The 24,072-nt window shown below is 39.4% G+C and overlaps 2 protein-coding genes across 4 annotated transcripts in view; one reads left to right on the top strand and one right to left on the bottom strand.

Annotated features, from left to right (window-relative positions):
- Positions 1 to 17,332, bottom strand: part of FILIP1L (filamin A interacting protein 1 like) — a 32,027-nt gene extending 14,695 nt beyond the window's left edge. The window contains exon 1 of the mRNA XM_060010536.1: positions 17,126 to 17,332. The gene's annotated coding sequence lies outside the window, so the exon portion shown is untranslated. The remainder of the gene's footprint in view (positions 1 to 17,125) is intronic.
- CMSS1 (cms1 ribosomal small subunit homolog) overlaps positions 1 to 24,072 on the top strand; it is a 383,527-nt gene that overhangs the window by 39,943 nt on the left and 319,512 nt on the right. The gene's annotated exons all lie outside the window — the stretch shown is intronic.

Here is a 24,072-nt window from a genome sequence, read left to right on the forward strand (position 1 = left end):
AGATCTAGAAGAACAGTAACACTCTTTTTGGCATCTGCTAGCCAAGTATGAGTATAAATCTGTGTCTGCTTTATGTCCTTGTTACTGAAGATACTGTCATCATCATTGAGATCATTTAGAGACACCATAAATGGGTCCAGATCCAGAAAACTGGGTTGCTGTTTTCCTTCACTGTTTGAAATAAGAATTAGGGTATGAAGTGATGGAGAGGGCTTTAGCTGGTGTCAGAGGAATATACAGTAAAAATGGGGGTGAGTCAGAACTCTTCAACATCTGAACAATCTTGTTTGGCTCCCCAGCGGTCAGAGGAAGTGAATTAATAAGATGCAGATCAACAATGACCTACTAATTATAAGGAGGGAGCTTTTAGCAGAGAAACCGGATCCTAAGAGGAGCTTATGAAATCCTCAGATTGAGCGGAGGGACCAGGATTGGTACAAATCTTTTTTTTAAAAAGAAGGAAAAAGAGCAAAGAAACTGAGACAAAGGGTCTCCCAGAAAGAAAAACTGCTGAAAGGCAAGGTTTCAGAACTAGAAAAAGGTCAGTCTAAGAGCTCACAGGCGCAGAGCTTGGGGAGTAAGGCTACAAGGAGAATATTTTCATTTTGAGACCATGGAATCTAGGCTAGGAGACTCTGCACACTCCAATCGAAGGGCCGGGTGGAGACTTAAAAAGGTGCTCAGTCTAGGCCCAGGAGAGGAAGTCAGAACTAACAAGGGAGTGACAATAAGGACAGCATGTGTAAATTTGTACCACGATAATTACTTAGAGCCTGAATTATGTGTTGTTAGTTCTTCAGTGCTGTATTGTCAGTTAAGGAACTTTCTAGAAAGAACTGTTGAATGATGGATGTTCATTGAATGCCACTTAGCTTATGCTTCCTCATCCCCCATTTTAATTTTTCGTATTAAAAAGTATCTACTCAGATGGATTTGTCTTTTTGCCATTTACTGAAATAGATTCTTTGCTTTGAATATATTATAGCTATCACGAAGAAACTTAAAAAAAAAAATTACTGTGAGTATACTACTACACTAAAGAGCCGACTCACTTTTCTTTTCATGTTCTTCTCCCCGCCTCCCCACTCTGAATGAGGTTTGAAAAAGATCCCTCAGATCAGTGTTTTAACATTTTTTTCTTTTCCAGACTTTTCATTTTGATTGCTACTACACCAAAAAAACAAAGGAAAAAAAACTAGCCTGTCTTTCAACAGATTGAGACTTAAGGTCCTCGGCAGACTGGAAGTTTCATCTCCCTGATCCGTCAAGGCCTACCTAGGTCTCCCACAGCCATGGTGCCTTCCCCGGCTGCCTGGGAGAAGTATTCAAAAAGCCACCCAGCATGTGGTGCCTTGGACTGTCACAGATTGAGTGTGCTCCTGTATTCCTGAGAGCACCTTGCCTTGTACATGGCATGCAGAGCTGCCTTTAAGTTTAAGTTGATGGTAATGATGATATTGGGCTTGTTCCCAGGTTGCTAACATTTTGACTGTTTATCAGTCTTTCCATTCCTTCCTCCCCCTCTCTGTGGTTGATTTGGTACTCTTTGTGATCTGTGTTCTTCTGGATCATATTTGTTTGCTCCACCATGGTAGCCTTCTTTAGGATAGGAATGATGTCCTGTCTACTGCCTATTCCCTACTGCCCCAGCAGTAGATGGCAGTAAACAGTGCAGGTGGGTGACAAGGGCCAGGCAAGATGACTGACAGGGAGCAAGTACGCTCACCAGCACCGAGGCACAAATGGGAAAGAGGCAATAGAATACTGTGGGGGGCAGGGTAGTGCTGGGGGAGAAATTCAGATTTTGGAGTTCAGTTTTCAGACCTGAGTCTTGGCTTCCCCACTCTAACTAGTGTGACTGAGCAAGCAATTTAACCTCTACAAATCTCATTTTCTTCATCTGTAGAATGGGGATAATACTGGAACCTCCCTCATAATAGTGCTGTTCCAAGGATCAAGTAAAACAATCTATACAAAAGCTCCTAGCATACTGCCTGGCACAATACATATCAGTTACCACTAGAAGTAGGAAACTGTACTGATGATGACAGTATAGAAGAACATCTCAGCCACAATGGGCTGCCTCATGTAACGGTCACCTGGGAGAGACAGAGTCCGAATTCACACTAGAATGAAAGATATGACTCCATAATCTATTTACTGTGATCTCTCTTCAGGCCATTCATGGATCTTTTCAGCCATGCACATGGTTTGCTATACTGATTATCATTGGTAGGCTGGGGTTTCTCGGCTTTGGCAGTACTGACATCTTGGGCTGGATGACTGTTTGGTGTGGGGACTGCCTGTGCATTGCAGGGTGTTTAGCAGCACCCCTGGCCTCTACCCACTAGATGCCAGAAGTAACTCAGCACCCCCAGCTCTGTTGTGACAATCAAACAACGTCTCCCAACATTGCAGAAAACCTGGGGGGGAAATGTCACCTCTGGCTGTAACCACCATTTTAGGGCATAGTTGATTTTTTGGAAAACTTCTGTTAGATCTCTTTGTGTTAGTTGTCTCTGACATTCATAACTCTTCTTCACTGTTTGCTGCTCAAATATATTTGGGATCAGTATTCCCCATTTCTCTTTTGTTCACAGATCTGCACCACAGCTCTTCTCCCTTCCTGGAAGAGAACGTGCTTTGAATGTGTATTATCCAGTGAAATGCCAGCATATCACAACGGATAGTAATAGCTGATTCTCCCAAAGCCTCTTTGATGTTCTGCTCCTCTTTCTCCTGTTCTTCGTTCCTTGCGTGTAAACGTGCAGTGACGTTCTCTGCTGAGATAATATGCTCCTAGACTTGTCTGCCTGGGGACTCAGAGGTGGGGTGGGCTGACGGATGCAGTCTCTTTCTGTATGTGCTACTGCTGGGCTTAGTTTCCATAGTGGAAAATGTGGAGAGGACTATTGAGGATATTTTATAATGTTTTTTGAACATTTCAGAAAAAAATACAAATAACAGGTTGAGGGATACTCAGATTATCTGAGAAAGAAGTTATTTGAGGTTTTCATACTGTTGTATACTTAAGTTTTTAATTATACAAAGTTTACTTTGCTCAGTTTTAACTCTTCAAGAAAGTCTGAATTTCAGTCTTGGATTTCAGATTAGCATTCCTAAATATATACGTCTCCAAATATGTATATTAAAAGGTATAGGGTCCTACCTCATCCTTCATCTGCCAGTTCCTCTTCCCCAACTTAAAACCACTGATATTAGTTTCTTACATGTACTTCTATAATGTCTTTATGAGTAAATAAGCAAATACAAATAAAGATTCTTAGTCTCTCCCTTTTTTATACAAAAAATAACTTACTATAAACTCTCTTTATCCTTCACCTTGGTTTTTGCAGTTAAATATTTTCTTGGAGATTTTTTTTTTAAGATTTTTTTGATGTGGACCATTTTTAAAGTCTTTATTGAATTGTTACAGTATTGGTTCTGTTTTATGTTTTCTGGTTTTTTGGCCCCAAGGCATGTGGAATCTTAGCTCCCCAACCAGGGATCGAACCCACACCCCCTGCATTGGAAGGCGAAGTCTTAACCGCTGGACCGCCAAGGAAGTCCCAGAGATCTTTCTGTTAGATCAGTGTTCTTAAGCGGGGACAGAAAAAGGGAATAAAAGTCAACATGGCTGCTAAATAAATCTTTACAACTTCATGCTTAAAAAATTAAAATTTACACGATTTTTGAGATGAAGTAACATAGAGAAACAGGGAGTCATACTTTTGCTGTTTTGAATTTTTAATATTAAGATAAATTGTAATAGTAATGTTATTTGGTTATAATTTTATAACAACACCTTAACTGATGTATATCTGTTTTTATAATGTCTGTGTGTAGCATGTGCATTTTCTTAGTTAAAAAACTGAAGCCCAGGAAGACAAAATAATACCATTGTTATGGTAGCCCTGGTACTAGAACACAGACTCCAATTCCCAGTTGCTATCAGTGTGGGATTTAGTTTATAGCAAAAAAGAAACAAGCATACTGAGGGTCTACTCTGTGCCACTTGATCTTACTTAATCCTTAAAACAACCTTATGAGGTAAGTATTATTCCTATTTTACAGATGAGGGTAAGGACCAAAACACTAAAATTTAGAGAGGTTAAATAACTACCAAATAGCACAAATAACCAAACCAGAATAAAAACTCACTGTCTACAAAGCATGTGTTCTTTTAGCTTAACCAGTCTACATGCTAGAAAGCCCAGGCAGAGTACTGACCTCAGAAGAGTTTCCTCTTTCTTCCATCTCATGCTTTTAGTGTTAATCTGTTCATTCATTCCTGCACTCTAGGTCCCTATCCCATTGACTCCCTGACCACCCCCACCTTTGTTCAGTCTGCTCCAGTCATACCAGTTTCCCTGTTGCTCCTTGAGCACAGCAGAGCCTGTGGCTTTTGTACTGGCTGCCTTCCCAGGGAGCCGCTGGACTCTCTCCCCTAGTTCATGTAGTAACACCTGGCATACTATATTTTACTTACTTGATCATTGGCTGTCTCTCCTACTAGAATGTAAACTTCATGTGAGTAGGGAGGTAGGGGTGGGTGTGTTGTGTGTGTGTGTGTTGTGTGTGTGTGTGTGTGTGTGTGTTTTATTCAGTGATGGGTCAAGCAGTGGTCTGTTTTATTCAGTGCTAGATTTATAGCTCAAGAACAGTGCCCAGTATTTGCTTGGTAGTCGATAAGTATTTGTTAAATATTTGAACAAATACCTATTCTACTTTTGAACTAGGTACCATGTTAGGGTATAAATGTGTGACTGTAAGCAAAAGACACATAGTACAGTCACCCTCTGTATCTTCAGATGCAGAACCCATAGATAGGGAGGGCTGACTGTACTATATCATTTTATATGGGAGACTTGAGCATCTGTGGATTTTGGTATCTGTGGGAGTCCTGAAACCAATCCCCCTCGGATACTGAAGGATGACTGTAACTATTCAATAATTCCTTTCCTCTATAGTCACTGAATAACAGTTATCATTTATTGAGGAATTATTATATGCCATGTACCACGCTAGTCCCGGAAACAGTCATAAGAAGCAAGTACAGCAAGTCCCCGACATACGAACCTTCAAGTTGCAAACTTTCAAAGACATGAATGTGCATTCCATCAGTGTCTGGCGTGAGTGAAATTGCAGCTTGCCCTCGGTCTCCTATTGCTGACGATCCTTCAGCTCTACCATCTCCCACCTCCTCTCCCTCCTCCAGTCAGTAACTCTTCTTGCCTGTTCACTCGATGCCAGCCCCTATATGCCAGCTGTTGTGCTGTACTACTGTACTTTTCAAGGTACTGTACTGTAAGACTTAAAATGTTTTCTTTATTTTTTGTGTTTTTTATGTACATATTATTTGTGTGAAAAGTATTACAGTCTATTACAGTACAGTACTATATAGCCGATTGTGTTAGTTGGCTCCCTAGGCTAACTTTGTTGGACTTAACGAACCAACTGGATTTATGAACAAGCTCTCAGAAAAGAACTTGTTCGTATGTAGGGGACTTACTGTATTATTATTCTCATTTTACAGAAAAGCAGTTTCTCACCACCGTGACATACATCCACACCTCCTATCTCATATATCTCGTATACCATCGTCTCCAGTGAATTTGTGTGTTGTAATATTCTGCCTGTGAAAGGCACAGAAAATCACTACCCCTTGCAATCCGCTGTTTTGACACTGTATTTTCTGTAGGTTCATGGCTACTTTGAGCTTGAACATGAGATCTTAGCAAATATTCTCTTAATCATTGTAATAATAAAACAAGTTTAGTCATTTGGCATAAATTCATGATTATTTCTGGATGGTTTAGAAAATTGTGACTTTGCCAGTAATAACATCTAATGTTCCCTAGAGGAGGTGGGTTTGTCATAAATACCATTTCCATAGAACATTTCAAGGAACTTAAAGTTCTCGGAAAGTATTTTTAGCAGGCAGCCTTTTCTCAGACAGACTTCAAGGGCATAATGCTGTATACCCTTAAAAGTGTGTATTGTATGTGTTTTATCTTGTTAAGAATATTTGTATGTATTTCTCTCTTTTTTTTTTTTTTTTTTGGCGGGCTTAGTTGCTTCATAGCATGTGGGATCTTCCCGGACCAGGGCTCGAACCCGTGTCCCTTGCATTGGCAGGCGGACTCCAACCACTGCGCCACCAGGGAAGCCCTGTATGTATTTCTCTTATTGCAAAATCCATTTATATTTAGATGTTCCTTTTGTATCTTAGTGGATTGAGGAAAACAGAAATAGATTCTTTAGAAAAGCATTCTGATGTAGCTACACAATTTTGTTTTTAATCTCCTTTCATCCTTTTTTTTCTCTTCCCAGATCACAGGTTATTTTCATTCAGATATTGCAAATAGATATTTTGGAGGATTAGTATAATTCCTTTCTCTTAACACTTATTCTTTGGTAGGTTGTTTTTCTTTCTTTTATTCTCTCTTTTTAAAAAAGTTACAAAGAATATATCCTTTTCCAAATCTTACTCTGAGCCAAAAGGAAAGAAAAATTTTTTTAAGCCCCTAGTTCCTGTAAGTCTTTTTTTAAAAAAGGCTTAACTCTTTTATTTGGCTTTCATACTTTAATTCACTGGTGTTCAGTTTGTAGATTTAACATAAAAGGCCAAAACAGGGAGCAGTCATGTGCCAGAGTAGATGAGTTCACTGGTTTTCACCTCCCTGTAGTCTGGCTGCCTGCACAGAGGCAGCGGCTAACGTGGTATGCTTGGGAAACCAAACGTTTCCTAACTTGTTAGTGGGAAATGTAGACTTCAGAAACTTAGAAACCACAACAACAGAGGCTTATGTTTTATTGTGACTACTGAAATCACACAATTTGCCATGAGAAACAGGCTAGATAGGAGTCCAAAGAGCATAAAATGTGAAACATTTTGATTCCTAGAGAACTTCCTTCTTTTTCCCCTTCCATTTTAGCTATAGTAAATCAGTAAATAAGGAGGGCAAAGGAAGTAGAACATTTAATCCCATTAAACAGTATTTGGAGGTCAAGGCAGTTGGAAGATGAAGGTTGATGTTTGGCCTGACTGCCTGCTGAGCAAACAGTGAGATCCTGAACCACAGTGAACATCCTCCATCTACCTTTACTCACTTTTCCTAGTTCCTGAGGGTGACTGGTTTCTGTCTCCTAAATGATGTTTTAGAGAACTAGAGTTTGGGCCATATGTAAAACTTAATTACAGGTAGGTGGGAAAGTTTTATTCTAAAATCTGTTGGAATGTAACTGACCATTTTTCTTGTGGTCTTTGCATGTCCTCTTGCATACATTTTAAAAATTAAAGTTATTTTGGTCATCTAACCTTGTTTAATTTTCCCTAACGAACAGTTCAGAGCATTTGGGTTACATTTTCCTTTTCTGCCACTTCTGAGCATTGAGAAGATAGAAAGCATGAACACAGAGTTTGATCCTATTTTCTCTAAGTTGGGTTCTTCTAAGATGAATGTGTTCTAGAGAATATTTAGCTTGTGTAGTTAGGGGCAATTCCATCTTAAGATGTTACAGTGGTTTGCAACAGGCCTGCTAGTGGTGAGAGCAGTGACTTGATACTTTACTTCCCTTGGCCCTGGGCCTGTCTGCAGCTGATTTTGTCCCTGCACAAAAGTTTTACCCATTTAGTTATGTTTATCGGTATGAGAAATTCTGTTTGGAAAAAAATTGATGAAAAGACTATATAGTATACCTTGTGTATGTGCTATATGAATACCCATCCATTTTTGCCCTGACCATATATTACTTTTGAATTTTAATTAATTTTAAGATTTGAATTTTGAGAGAGGGCAAACTATTTCACGTTTGCAGTCGTTGAAAAAAGCATTGTTGAAAAAAGCACTGACTTCAGTCTCCCTCACTTTTAAAGTTTACTCATTCACAGCTAAAAACAAAGAAAAAAAGCAAAACCCCAATTCTCAAGCAACAGAAAAGCCACTTTCAAAAGAGCCATGTATTCAATGCACAGGGAATGTTGGACCAAAATCTGCCACTGACTTAACTCTATGACCTTGCCTCATCTACCTGTTACCTCAGCTGCAACATGGGGAAAGCAATACAATTTTGTCTCTAAGGTTTACAAAGCCTTTAATGATCCTCAAATCTCAGTTCCAGAGGATAAAAACCACTACCAACCTTTAAAGTCCTTTCCCTCCCTTCTTTCCTAAATAGCACTATGTACAAATTCACATGTCAAAAATGTATATTCCATTCTATATGAAGAGATTTTATGACTCGTCAAGTCTCAGTGGTTCATAACTATACAGGAACCTTAATTGGAATTTCAGGGGATTCAGATTTATTTTTGGTTCTTTATATGTCAAGCATTTGTTATAGTTCAAGATTATAAGTGTGCTGTAAAAGTACAGAAGTAAATCTTTTTAGTGTCTGACACTTAAAATGTTATGCTAAATTGAAAGTATAATTAAACTGAAAAGTGAACACCTAGGAATTAGTATTTGACTAGTAGTTTCTGAAAGGAAATCTTCATTGTCTGTGGGTAGGATCTAATATAAGCTATTTAGCCCATGTTGTAAGATTTGTCTCACCTATTTGTTTTATATGTGTGCCTCTCCAGCATGGTAGGACTTTCCAGGTAAAACAGGAGATTCCAGGCCAGCTTTTAAGCCTTTTGCTCTCCTTGGTCCTTTACTCAGTAACTTGTTTTTTATTTCAGGTGACTAAGACTTCTTTAGGAAAGCTCATGTGGGTTTCTCATAGGAGGGATTCCTTTCAAGCAGGGAAATCAGGATAAAGGATAACCTCACTTTTCAGAGTGGCTGAAGTTAAGTACTAGAGACATGGATTTTCTCCAGTAAGCTTAATCCTGAGTTCTTAACTCTCCAATAAGCTTAAACATGAGTTCTTTGGGACTGCATCCTACAAAGCACCTCCTCTTTGGCCCTGAGACAGCCCCTTGTGCCTCAGCCTGGAGGAACCCAATAGCACCAGATGATGATGGAGCATCATTCTTATGGGCAGACTGGCTTAATATCTAGAAGAACAATAGATACCATTTACTGAGTGTCTGCTGTGGGTCTGGCATTGTGCCAACTGCTTTATCATCACTTTTAATCTTCACTTTAAGGATTGAAATAACTATGGAAGTCCAGGTTGTTCTAAAGGCCAAATAATGGAGTTTAAAATCAGACTTTGGGTGTTCTGATGCTGGATCAAGCCTTCTTTCTCTTTTTACCTCATATTCCCTTTTCACAGTAGACTTCCAAGGGATAAATCTGCCATCATTTTTTGGAATGCTACATTTACATTTCACTTTCCATCTTTTCCATGAATGTTCCCTAACTTGTCTAACCCTGGCTGGTTCCCCTTTCTGAGTTCCCACAGCCCTTACAGTTTTATGACACAAATACTCTGTATTGTTTTATACCACTTTCTAATTTGTTATATTAGTTTTGCTCTTAAACTAACTATAAGCTCCTTAAAGAATCTGATACCTCTGTATCCTCCACATGGGTCTGAAATTGGTACATACTTGATGACCAAATGATTTGAGAGGTGAGAAGACCCATTTCTTAGGGGAATATAACTCCCTCTTAGTCTGAATGATGCCTACAGTTCTCAGAATTTACTCTAATTATTATGAGAGCTGAAGAAGGAGAAGTAGAGTTTTGTTCCTCCTGTTCTTGTCACTTTGGAGGAGGGAGAACCACTCAGTGAAGTGAATTCACTTGGAGACAAATTTAAATAAGTCCAGATGGGGGTAAACTAGCCAGAGAATCTTAACTTTGCCTGTGATTCTTTGCATCTTTGTTCAGCCCAGTGAATTTTATGAGACTGTAAGAAGACTCTCGTGAGGCGTAATGTTAGGGGAGATGAGTAGAACCCCAGTCATTTAACAAAGTTGTTCTCATCTTTATCTAAAAGACCTCAGTCTGCCCCATACAGGCAGTTGTATGAAAGCCTGAAGGATAATACTGAACCTCGAACATAATGTGTTTCTTTTAATAAAAAGAGTGTTTAACTCTCTTGATAAAAAATGAATTATTTTTAAAGAATAGATAATCTTCTCATTTGCAGTAAAGGATTACTTTATACAGAACTCCACAGAGTGATTCACCTCCTCTGCCATTCCCAATTAACTGACAAGCCAAGGCTAAGGGACTTACACAGCATCTCACTGCAGGCCATTTGTCTTCAGCAAGAAGGAACTTTCTCATGCTCTCCCCAAGCTCTTAGGCTAAGCAGCTCCATCCTTTTCTTCAAATGTAACAGCAGCAGTCACTTAAGTCTTGTCAGACCAAATGTGATGAATATTTTACATTCCTCTTATAATTTCTGCTCAGAGATTTGTTTTTGTTTTGATTCACTTAAAAGAGAATTTTAAAAAGAGAGAGAAAATTTAGTTCACCTTTAAACTTTTGTTCCAAGACTGGTGGGCCATGAGATATGATAAATCTGGCAGATTTACTCCTGTCAGAGTCGCCCATCTTGAAGGTCTGAGCTCATCTTTTTTTTTTTTTTTTTTTTTTTTTCTGAGCTCATCTTTGCGGCTGCTCTTGGTAGGATGATTTGGATTTTCTCACAGGCTCAAGGGCTATAGTTATGTGAATTTTGCCTCTGGCTTAAGAGTGGACTTTTTCCTCACATTCTTCCCATTTTCTTTAGCTGACTTGTCTCTCTAATGATAGGATCAGTAACTTATATTTTTATATAGTCTTTGACTCTACGTGATCAGAGTTCCCTCAGGGGTTACTGTGCACTATTCTATCCTTACCCAGTGTTGAGAGATACTTACAGTGGATGACATTGTTCCCATTTTTTAGGTTAATGGAAGCCAAGGCTATAGGAGGCTTACGCAGAGAATGGATGGCAGAGCCAAGAAGAGTAGAACTTGATTTACGAACCATTATTCTTACTCTTTAGTCTTAGCATTGAGGTAACACTATTTGTCCATATCAATTTAGTGTCAGTAGTAAACAAGCTTGGAGACTGACTACATTTGTGTTGTATTTTTTTTTTTTGCGGTACGTGGGCCTCTCACTGTTGTGGCCTCTCCCGTTGTGGAGCAACAGGCTCCGGACACGCAGGCTCGGCGGCCATGGCTCACGGGCGCAGCCGCTCCGCGGCATGTGGGATCTTCCTGGACCGGGGCATGAACCCGTGTCCCCCTGCATCGGCAGGCGGACTCTCAACCACTGCACCACCAAGGAAGCCCATGTGTTATATATTTTTTTAAAAACAGTCCCACATTGTTTATCTTTATTTTTATGTACAGCTGACCTGTATTATGTATATTGCTTTATCAGTTCATTAAAAAAGAGCCCGAACAGGACAGTGATCAATGATTGGAACCACTGTGCAAGAGCTGCTGATGATCTTAGCCCTTGTCATCAACAAGGTGTTGATGACTAACATAGGTGTAGCTATGTTAGTGACATGGTGTGGTGTGTGGAGAACTTAGTTGCTGGGCTTGTTGTCCTGCCTTGTACTTATAGCACAGTGTCTGGTAGACACTCAGTAAATGTTTGGTGCTGATGAGGAGTTACAAGCCCTAGGCTGGTTTCACAGGTTGACACTGGCGTTACCTAACTTTGAAACTATAGAAAAATTATTCCTTTTCTGTAAAACCTGGCAGATGAATTGACTACCCACAGAAACTTTGGAATCAAAATATATACTTGGGGGCTTCCCTGGTGGTGCAGTGGTTGAGAGTCCGCCTGCCGACGCAGGGGACACGGGTTCGTGCCCCGGTCCGGGAAGATCCCACATGCCGCGGAACGGCTGGGCCCGTGAGCCATGGCCACTGAGCCTGCGCGTCCAGAGCCTGTGCTCCGCAATGGGAGAGGCCACAGCAGTGAGAGGCCGGCATACCGCAAAAAAAAAAAATTAAAAAAAAAATATATATATACACACATACATACATACTTGGGAAAGGGCAATCTGCTAACTTCTAGTTATTGCAAGGACAAACTGTTTGGACCCCATGAGTGCAATTCCCAGGCGTTCAGCTGAGGCACAGAAATAAGGGAAAAACAGAAGAATACCCTTCATTAAGGACAAAAACACTGCACTCTGTTCTTTCATATTTTGCTTCCCATCCATTTCTTGCCCCAGGGCAATTCACCTGGTACTCATTCACCATCTTTATTCTCATTATTTTGGGAGGACATTAAAGTGAGGTAGATGGAGGTGGGTAGACAGAGAAGCATCTGACTTGAAATCTGCCTACACAACACATACTGTATAGTAAAAGCAGATTTCACTGCCTCGACTTCATCTGAGCCTAATTCGTTTTCTGGTTTTTGTGTTTTATATGTCAATTCTATGTAGTTACTTCAAATAGTGGCAGAGACTTGTTTTGAGCTCCTGAACAAAATCTAGAAGAAGGGGCCCTTCCTAACCCACTGTTTCCAGAAATACTCTTTTCTTACCAAATAAGAAGCTTCCAGGGTATAATTTATTCATATATTTATCCAATACCCTTCTTGGCCTGGTGACATACCTACTAACTATAGCTAGGTGTTTTTCCAGGTGCTAGGGATAAAGTTGGTAGCAAAACTGACCTTCAAGGAGTTTACAGTCCAGTAGACAGACGATAAACAAGCCGTTAATGTATAATTTAATGTCATGTAGCAATGCATGGTATGAAGCAAAGTAAAGCAGGTAAGTATCTCCAGGAGCTTATAGCCCACAGTGACTTCCTGTAAAGTTTTTGGGAGGGTTTTTTTTGTTTTTTGGGTTTTTTTTTTGTTTTTTACATGGGCCTCTCACTGTTGTGGCCTCTCCCGTTGCGGAGCACAGGCTCCGGACACGCAGGCTCAGCGGCCATGGCTCACGGGCCCAGCCGCTCTGTGGCATGTGGGATCCTCCCGGACCGGGGCACGAACCCGTGTCCCCTGCATCGGCAGGCGGACTCCCAACCACTGCGCCACCAGGGAAGCCCAGGGAGGGTTGTTTTAAAGGCACTGATTCACTGAGTTTTGAAAGGGAACCTACTAGCTGGGGAGGTCTAGGGAATGCAGAATGCTTGTAGTTGGAAGACGCTACAAAGAGGTCACTTGTCAAGTTAGTGGATCAGACGTAAATGGCTTTAACTATAACTGTAGAGCATACACTCTTTGCAGGGCACCTCTCAGCTTTTAGGCAGAGAGTGAGCTTTGCCGTCCAGAGGACCTTTAAGTACATTTATTATTTGTTTTCTTTGTCCTCCCTTTATCACCTCCCTTCCATTGTAGCCTGGTTGAACTGTATTGATTTTCACCTCCCTCCTTTCCCTTTGTCTTCTTACTGCTTGTACTTATTAACAAGAACTTTGAACCTTTCTACTTTCTTTTTTTTTTTAATGGGTTTTATATCCAAATTAACACCTATAGTACCAAGGCTTCTTCTGGGGCTTCTGTTCTCATCTCTTCCTACCATTAATTTAAGGAGAAACCAAAGGCTATAGCCCAAGAATGCAGGGGGCCCTGGCTCTGCCTCTGAGTAGCTCTGTGTCTCTGAGGTAAGTCACACTGTAGACATCAGTTTCTTCTGCAGGGTGAGGCATTTGGATCAGATGGCCTCCAAGGCCTCTTCCAGCTATAAAGTTCTGTGGACATTTCCTGTCAGGTCTGTGTCAGTGTGCGTGTACACTCTCTGGGGCCTGGGGCATCCCACTGTCCATAAAGAACTTACCAAGGCACTTCTCAAACTCACATCTGTGGGACTGAGTGTTTGCTATTCTGACAAAATATACACTCTTACTGATAATGACTGTGCTCTAGGCTAGAATCAGTAGTTACCATAAACAGAAACAAGGTGTTTGCACTTCTACCTGTCCCAATGATAGCTACACTTACCTACTTACTCTTGCACATACCTCATCACCCATCCCCCCACACACAAATGTATCATTTCCAAAGCTAGTCATTAAAAAAGTATAATTGTATCTTTAAGAGTTAATCTTATTTTGGAACCAGTAGGCCATATGAATGTGAGGATGGTCAGACTGGAGAAGAAATGCTGCTAATGTTTTACCCTCTGTTCTTGGGCTCAGAATGAAAACTGCTGCTGTCCTATCTAATCTGCTAAATTAGAATCTCATGGAACAAGCATGAAAAGGGAGTCCTTCTCCCATATCTGAAAAAGAACCAAGCAACTTTCCTTGGAGAGCCTTCCCACTTTTACTTGCCCAGCTTTCCCAGTCGGAGGTAATGTTAATGCAGAAGAAGGCCAGGGAGAGAAAATCTCAACTCTGTTTTTAAGAAGAGGAATATAGGAGGTTTTAGAACTGTGTTGGTGATGATCTGCTAGGAATTAGTCTACCTCACACTCGAAGTAGAAACTGACTGGCCAGAGGAATTTCTAAGATTCTTTGCAGCACACATTAAACATAAGTGATTGAGTTGGTGGCCCTAGTGATGGCAAAGGCAGCCATAGAAATACTTCTTTGAAAGTTTGTGATGCTTGCTGAATATGCAGAGTCTCTTCATCTTTAAATCCTTATTTAAACATAATTTACAGAAACTAAATCAGTTTATATTGAAGCTAAATTCACAGTCAAATGCAAATTAACTAAACTCTAAAAATCATTTAAAATTAATGATATGCCCAAGAGGATAAGGTGTGTTAGATTTTTCAAAGATAATGACTGGCTGTGTGGGTAACAGATCTCAGTTCTTGAAGCAGGTTGAGACCAATATTGCTTTACATCCTTTGATTATTACTTTACAATATCCAGTCTTTTATAAACAGTTCTCTTCCTGCCCCACTTCCTTTTTCCCTTTAATAGGAGGCTGTATTTTTTTTTTTCTCTATTCACCTTGTAAAAGCATTCACTTTGCCCTGAAGCACTAGATATAAACAGAACATGACCTAAGAACAATTAATGGAATTTTGCTCTTCTCCCCCATTTTCACTTTCTTTACCTCAAAATCCATTTATTATCAAAGGCACTTTTTTGGAGGGGAAGAGGTAGCAGAGAACCCTAAAGCAAAGTTCATAGCATTTTGAGAAGGCAGATTAATGGGAATTGCAAGTGGACTTGAAAATTGAGAAGCTCTAAGCTTACTTGTATTTTCATATTGATTGTTACTATAGACTCCATCACAACATTAGGAAAATATCACAAAAATACTAGGGCTTAATGGGTAAGGTTAATCACCATAGAAAGGTAAATGGATTTATTAATTATAAAATTAATATGTGCTTTATCTGGAGATGTAAAAATTCACATTCATTCAATCCAAAACATTTTTTCCATCATGTAAGTTATCCCAAGCACTAAGAAATGCTCACTAAGAGAGGCCACTGTGAGGTAATGTATCCATGATAAATCTTTTTTAACTTTCAATTTTAAAAGGGGTTTTAATGGGTGATTGTTCTTTGAACTACACTTTAAAGTTAATAAATGGAAAAAAGTGTGGACTGTTGAAGTGTGTCACTTAAAATTTTGTTTTAAAATTGATGCTTGCCTGTTTTACAAAAATAAAATGCAGACTCTGGGAAACAGCTGTTAGGGCTTTGATAGAGGTTATGATTTTCAACAGTTGAGCTATAGTTTATGGTACAGATGGTACTTTGGGTATAGCTGAAACAATAATTGATGGTTTCTATTTCCCTCCTCCTCTATTAGATTCAAAAGACTGGAATACCTTTTTCCCTAGATAGGAATTTTTTCAGTTTCCAATTACAGCCTATATCAAATAAACAACTTTTCTATTGCATATTCTGTACTTCTCCACAGTAACCTGGGTGTTGCCCCCTCTTCTCATTATGGTAGGCTTCCCTACATTTGAAATAATAGTTTTGAGGAAATGCTACTTCTCAGTACTAACCTGCAGTTTATAAAGCCTATCTTCAGGCCAAGTAACATATAATTTTTCTTTTAGAATACTAAAACCAAAGCCTTGCATTGCTTCAAACAAAATTAGCAAATAAAACTCCTGTGAAGCAAAAATGGCAGGCACTAATGTCATATACTTTAAAAAACTCAACCACAAGAATTACTAGAAATACAGATATATCCCGAATTTTGAGCAGGTAAAAAACTATGTTTCAAATGATAAGTAAAACATAGAGACTATTTTAAAAGGGAAATAATTCTTTCACACATTTTTTTTCTTAAGTTTGTTTTACAACATATGTTCAGACCAAATAAAGTTTGAGTGATAAATCATTTTTTCATCTCCTATTCCAGGGTTTTAAATTTGACATAGCATATTTTGTTTTTAATTCCTCTGCTGATTTTTATTCTGAAAAGTAAAGTAAAATACGTAGATTTTCGGCATCTGCCAATGGTTCAATTATCATACTATAAGGGTTCGTTTATAGAAATAGTCTATCCAGGGTTTAGATGTAACGAATTATGGATCAAAACTCCACTGATTAACAAAATTCTTCTATAGGCTTTACCTTTTAAATTAGTATTTCTACATAATAAGCTATTGTCCAACATGTTACTGTAGAGGAACTAGGTTTATCTTTAATTTGCATTGCAGTTTGTCATTTACCCACTGACTGGAGTTGAATTAAAAAGTTAGAACTCAAAACTGTGAGTTACTTTCTTGTACTAATTAACATTTGCTTTTAAGACAGAATAGCGATTGTAGGATTTTTTGAAGCTTAAAAAGTGCTTTACTTTTTAAGTTAGATTCATCCTAATTACAAGATGTATTCCTAACAGGGGTTTTCTAGTTTTTTATATGAAGATTTACAAAAGAGGGAGGGCATTGCGGGGGGGGGGGGGACAAATCCACTACCTTGTGGTAGTGTTTCGCACTGTGCTCTTATAAGACTTAAAGGAGTTTGAGCCCTAGGAGAGGTAAGATCAGGAGATAGAGTTGTTGTAGTACAATATACTCTCCCCACCCTTTCCCCAAAGATTTCTCAATACAGGCAGGATACCATGTATAGCTTACTTGGAAGGCGTCTGTAATATATAGTCATCCCTCACCTCTCTACATTTCAAATTAAATCCCAAATCTGTTTTCTCTATCGGAGAAAACTTTTCAGGTTTTGTGTGAGTTGGGAAAGGTTTTGAACCTAGAGTTCATTGGACGCGCTTTTCGAAACCTGTCCAGTTCGTGATGCTGATAACTTTAAAAGCCACCTACAGACTGCCTAGCTCTCAGACAGCAATCCCCTTGCTGGAGCTGAGCGGCTCTCCCGGGCTTACCTGAGTCGCCTGCGCTGGGGCCGGGCGGGGGCCGGGCGGGGGCCGCAGTCTCGCGGCGCTGCGAGCGGGCTGTGCGCGCTCCAGGAGTCGCCCGAACAATGCGAGCGGGGCGCCGAGCGCGCCCGGCCTATGGGCGTTACGTCACTGCGCTGCCTTATAAGGAGCTCCGCGTGTGCGGCGCGGGCGGCGGGGGCGCCGCTGACAGCCAGATCCGCGGCGGCGGCGCTGCATCGCGCCCCGGCTTCGCCGACGCTCGGACCGTGTGAACGCACAGTCGGTCCCGGCTCCCCGCGGAGGGGAATGGGCGGCGGGCCGGGGACGCTGGCGCCCTCCTGCCGGGCTAATCGAGTCATTGGGGGTCAGGGTTGATCCGCTTGTAACTTTTCTCCCTCTGGGGCTCTAAAGCTTCTGTTATTGCTTGGGATTCTTAAATACACATCATGTTATTCTTATTTATACTTTAGTAAATACGTTTTTGTTACATTTGTTTTTTGGTTGCTGGGGAAGAAGGCGGCAGAGGGAAGCCAGAAGTCTCAGTCTCTTTTTTTTTTTGGAGACATCTCCGGGAGTGATTTAGACTTCAAACCTTCTCTTTCCTCTTTGTAAAGAGTAGGGGTCCTCAGAGGATAGTATTTTATTTCCTGATGATGTAACTACCAAACAATTCTTCAAGTGGTGATGGGAAGGCCAGATGAAATCTTATTTTTTCAGTGTTTTTCCTGAGAGAACCTCCTTGTTCCTCATTTCTGCATGCCTGTGTTTTAACGAAAGTAGTTAAAACTAATCAGTTTATATGGCAGGGAAAATATTTATTAAAGAAATTTAATGTTTTGTGCAGTACTTTCAAGACAAAGTATAAAAATAGAACTTTAGAATCAGTTTTAATTCATCTGTTCTTTTCTACCAGCACACAAAATAAAACAAAATAAAAAAGACCTGAGAAGAAAAAAGAAACTGACGAAATATGACTGAATTAAGCCTGTTACCCTTTACTAGGGGGCAGATTTACTTGTATAAATACTTTTTTTTGTAAATGAGAATTAGCCTCCTAATTGCTTTGCACAGCAATAAGAGAAGTAATCTCTAAAGTCCTAGCCAACTATATGAATCTGCTAAGTAAATTAGAGACGTGGCTGCCTCATTTGTGAGTTTCAAATAAACTGAGTAGTTTAAATAACTTGAGTCTATTTAATTTTTAAAATTACATTAAAATAGGATTGCTTCCTATTATAATGTACATGTCTGTAGAATTATTGTTTCCATATGTTTTGTCAAACAGAAATAATGAAAATAGTCTGCCTGTTTCTTTTCTTTAGTGTGGAGTAGAGAAAGACTGGTTGCAGAGAATTTATAGTTAGCAAAAATGACATGGCGAAAAGATGCAGGGCACAAAAATAAACATGTATCATCTTTAATAAACTGTGGGCTCACTTTAACAGTTCTTTCAGATCACTCTACCTGTCTACTGAGATGTGTATTAAACTAACCCCTGCTTTTTGTATATACTGTTTTAAGAGAAGTGAATGATTATACTCTTCAGCTGAACTTAAGTTTTAATATTTGATTTGCAGTTTCGTATTAACATTTTAGATGTTGGTTTGTTAAATACACTTATGAAGTGTATTTAAATATTTTTAGTCTCCTATGCTTGCCTTGTACTGATTAAATATCCTTTGAGATTTTTATACTAGCTTTGATTTATTACAAGTGAGATAAAATGACTGTTATGAAAGTTGCATGAAGCATAAACACCTGAATCTCAGCTCCAAACTGGTAACATAAAGCACCTCTACCCAAAGCTAGCATTTTTGTAACTTGTTCTGCCTCCTTTCCCCTCTGATGGATACAGAGGCTTCCTAACATTTGACACTACCGTTTATTTCTTTCTTATACTTTTGTACTCATGCTTTGCATTTATGTTCATGCTTTTGACTTCCCAGTTTCCCTGTAAAATATGTCAGTATTATTTCCTCCTTTTCTTTAGGTGAAGTAACTGAAGACTAGAGAAGTTAAATGGCTAAAAGACTTGTCTAGGGTTCTCGAAGCAAGAGAAAAGAAGATTAGTACTCCTACTTCCGAGTTCCTTGCCTGTGCTCTTAACTCGCTGAAGCACTGGCCTCTGAAACAGCTATGACTCAGCGTTCCAGCTGAGGTCATGGTATGTGGCCACTCTCTTCAGGAATCAATAATAACTCTCATTTGTTGAGCTTTTAGTTCATACCAGTCACTGTGCTTAATGCTCTACATGCACTCCCATCATTTAATCTGCATAACACATTTTGAGGTGGTTTTATCCATACTTTTCAGATGATGAAACACATTTGGAAGGGTAAAATTGCTTGACCAAGGTCATACTGCTGGTAAAGTAATGAAAGCAAAAAATTGAACCAGTGTTATTATATATACAGCCTTAGTCTTGTCTTCTGTTAAGGATTTGCTCAGAATCTCTCAGAGGTGTTGCTAGTAAAGAAATATTCTGATTTAACTGAGAAGTTTGTGTCTTTATTTTTCAGACTGATGTTGAACTAGGAGAACTAAAACTCACACTCTTCGTAGGCCACACACCAGAGCCACCCTGACTGTGTGCCGAATAACCCTAGGGAGTGTTGTTTACATTGGAGACATTGTGGATTTGTATATTTACTAAGATCGTTTTCTTGAGGATGTTGGCAACATGTTCTAATAAAGATAGAATATTATAAAAATTTTCCAACAGATGAAAGTCAAAGGTCTTGAAGAAGCGGAATCTTTATCTAACTGACACAAGGGCACCCTGGGTCTTGTATTGAACACTCCAGCCAGCCATTGGCATTGTGCTCCACTGGCCACATGAGTAGATTTTTATCTGCTTTCCTTTTCCTATCAACATTCTCTTTGCAATGCAATTTTTGTTCTCTTAGCTTCTGACATATATTTATTATGAAAAGAATAGAGTTATGACCATTGTGCCTCAGTCTTGGCTGAAAAAGTTTTACTTCCCTTTTTACTGAAAATTTTACTATCCAGTTGCTATATGACTCTTCTCATTTTATAATGAGAATATAAGTATACCTGCAAATAAGTATACCTGCAAATAAAAGTCCTTTCTACAACTAGTAAGCTGAATTTATGATCTAAATCAGCAATAGTTTTAAGTTATCATTTGGAAATGGCACAAAGGAATTTTTCTACCAAGCTAATTGCTTTCTAATGCAGAAGAAGGGTTTGTAGGTGACAAGGCTGGAAACTAGGATGTATCCATTTGATTGAATGGTATGAGGTCTCTTTTGTTAGATAGCCCAAAACAGTTGAATATCAGCAGTTTCCCATGGTTTAAGCTATTGCCAGGAGGTTATTACAATGGCCACAGCAACCAATGTTAGTAGTAGTGTCCACAATTATTTAACTGTTTTAAAATAACATTAATGTGTTACTAAGCATGTCAGAGCCAGTTTCTCTTTGTGAAGTGACTGCTCTTATTTTCTTTCTTGTCCTGTCTCCCTGCCTTTGTTTCTTCTTGTGACTGGTAAAGTCTTTTGGTCATCTGAATAAGTGCCAGAGAAGCAGTATTCATAATTAGCTGAACCTTTTCTAGAGCCGCCCACAATTTTTACTATTGGTTCTTTCATCAGGTAAGTGGCAGTGTGCACTGCTCTCTGGAAGCTCTGCTGCAAGCTTTGGGATGGTAACACTCACTTGCCATGTGACATGTTTGCTCCTTTGCCTCTAAAAGAGTATATGTGGAAACACTATAACATGCAAAGAAAAACAGCAATTCTTATTATGAGCGTGGTGCTGTTATGAGAAGCTGAACAGAGAGGGGATATAGATCCAGTATGGCATGGGGAGAGGCAGAATGCTGTGGTCCTTCATTGCATCAGCCGGTAGTTGGATTGGCCAGAGTGTGAGCCTTTGGTGCTAAGATATTCCTCCTGACAGAACATTCTAACATCTCATGCACAGACTTCTTGAAAAACGGCTTTGCCTCTGAGCATTGGGCAAGCCTGCTGTAGATGTGGAACTGATCACTTCTCTGCTTCTACACAATTTTGGAGGAAGGCTAAAGAGACTGAGCACCACAGGTGGGCAACTGTGGAACATAGAACCAAAAGGAAAGTCTGAGGGTGAAAGCAGCTTCTCTCCATGCCAGGGACAATCAGTTTTCTAACCTACCTCTTCCTTTCATTCTTCTTTCTGTTCCCCAGGTGATATCTGCCTCGCTCTGTACACATAAATGCCTTCATGAAATATACCACATCCCCAGGCAGCACAGCACTTACACTGCGCACCGAGAGCTTAACCAGCAGTTAATGGGCTGTAGTGAATTTGAATTTACATACAGACTGTCTCACTCTTACCTGCAGCCCAGATCTCCTGTCCCAGGCCTCCATAGTCCTTGACGTTTCCAGAGGCTCCTCAACTATTCCTATTCTTACTTTAGCAGACTTTGATTTTATAAAGGTACCAATCCCCTTGAGAGTTAACTTGGGCTGATAGCAACAGTGTCAGTGGTAATGTTAGGGAATGGGAAGCCCTTTATTAACATTAAAATGAATGCTATTTTGTGGCTTTAAAAATTAACTTAAAAATAGTTCAGTGCCCATGTCATAATTTGGAAAATGCAGAAAAGTCAAAAAGACATTTTACAACTAGTTCTACCACATGAATACTGCCAACTATTAACAATTCCATGTACTATGTTTCCTTTTGGTCTTTTTCTAAGCATTTGTAAAGCATAATTGTTTTCATACTTTGGGCCATAATTGTGTATTGTTTCTTTTTACCTTTTTATATTAATGTTCCTGGCTTTTCTGTAGCTATCGGGTCATTTAAAAGCATATATTTGCATATTTTCCCTAGAAATGGTGGTCATAAAGCCAACCACTGACATCACCATGGTTTTTCTTTAACAAATGAAACAAGGAAGTCCATATTTAATGGAGACTTTTCTGTTGATCAGAGACCTCCTATTCTTGGTTTACGTGGGATGCTATGAGTTGACTATAGGACTCTAGTGAGCATGCCAGTAGGTGAGCAGAATGACTTGGGGAGAATGAAGGATTGATAATATGACATCACCATAAGATTATTAAATGAGAAGCAGGAAAAGCCTGCTATTTAGGTCCAGTCCATTTGCTTATTTATTCCTGCAAACATTTTGTGTTTCCTTGGTAACTAATAATAGTTTTGTGAAATTGTTGAACTCACAAGTATTGCTGCAAGAGTAAAAAAAAATCCTTGAATCACAGAAATTAGATGGAAGAGACCTATTAGGTCATCTTCTTTGTCCCTTGCAAGTACAGATTGTTCTTAATACTTTGTTCAATCCATTTTTTTTAAAGGGACCTTGTAAACTAGTTGGTATTCCATGTCTTTTTTAAGTAATGCGTTTTAAAAGAAACTACTCTGACAGCTTTTTCTGTATAGTTGTGGAGCTTGATTTCAGGCTAAATATAAAGGAGGAAGACCTATGGGTTCAAAGTACAATTGGGGACTTCCGTGGTGGCGCAGTGGTTAAGAATCCACCTGCCAATGCAGTCGACACGGGTTTGATCCCTGGTCTGAGAAGATCCCACAAGCTGCAGAGCAACTAAGCCCATGTGCCACAACTACTGAGCCTGCGCTCTAGAGCCCGCGAGCCACAACTGCTGAAGCCCATGTGCCTAGAGCCCGTGCTCTGCAACAAGAGAAGCCACAGCAATGAGAAGCCCGCGCACCACAACGAAGAGTAGACCCCGCTCACCTCCACTAGAGAAAGCCTGCGCGCAGTGACAAAGACCCAACGCAGCCAAAAATAAAATAAATAAAGTACAATTGAACAGGTTTTTTTAGTTGGAAGTCATTGGGACAGTCTAGGATGTTATTGGAATAGTTGGCCAACTAAGGGTGAAACAGATGGGTGAGTTGAATTTATGTTTTCTTTTATCATTGGAAACTCAAATATAACAATGCATGAGGATAAACTGTTAATCATATAAACTCATTGAAATGGATCTAGAAGGCCTAAGGAAATAAAGCATTTAGGAAGTAAAAAAAAAAAAGTGAGAGTAAAATGGTTCATTCTAAGGTTATTTTTATGAAAGAGACATTTTATGCTCTTCCCTCCTGTCCCTGATTCTGCTTTGTCCATTATTTATAGTTGATTATTACTTGATATGAAGGTGGCTTCTAGTTGTAAAATCCTTTCCCTCAGTCAGGCAACTTTTTCAAAACCCCAGAAAGACAGAATAAAACTATCTCACAGAGCAGTCAGTGATGGTTTTATAGACTAAATGCTTCACTTCCCTACATTATGGCTAAAGATGTCTCCACTGGGAAAAATGACGAACAAATTAAGAAATAAGAAATGTGCTTTGAGTTTTATTACGAAGGATAATCATTTTATAAAATCACATTTTATAGTGTAAAAGGCCTTAAAAAACATCTACGCTCCTTATTACCACTCTTTGTTCTCCCTTTTTAAGTAGATGAGATAGTTGGATCTTGGAGAGGTTAAAAGGACTTGCCCCAAGGTCAAACAGTACATTGCTGATCCAGCCACTATGTTTTATGGGTCTGCATGTCTCTGCTGGGAAACTTGAAAAATCAAAAATGGCTAATTAAACAATGTGATTAGAACTGTCAAAAAGAATGTGTCTGAAATCCTAATTAATATTAGTGTAATGTACCTAGGTTTATACTAACCACGGAACTAATTTGGAACATTAATGAGCAAGTTATCCACTTTATGGATTAAAAATGCAATATTTTTGTTGCATTTCTTTTATTTATTTTTAAAAATTTATTTATCTTTTTTTTTTTTTTTTTTTTTTTTTGGCTGCGTTGGGTCTTAGTTGCTATGCGCGGGCTTTCATTTTAGTTGCAGTGAGCTGGGGCTGCTCTTTGTTGCGGTGCGCAGGCCTCTCACTAAGGTGGCTTCTCTTGTTGCAGAGTACGGGCTCTAGGTGTGCGGGCTTCAGTAGTTGTGG

Source organism: Delphinus delphis, chromosome 4 (assembly GCF_949987515.2).
Source record: "Delphinus delphis chromosome 4, mDelDel1.2, whole genome shotgun sequence".
In the NCBI taxonomy this organism is placed as follows: Eukaryota; Metazoa; Chordata; class Mammalia; order Artiodactyla; family Delphinidae; genus Delphinus; species Delphinus delphis.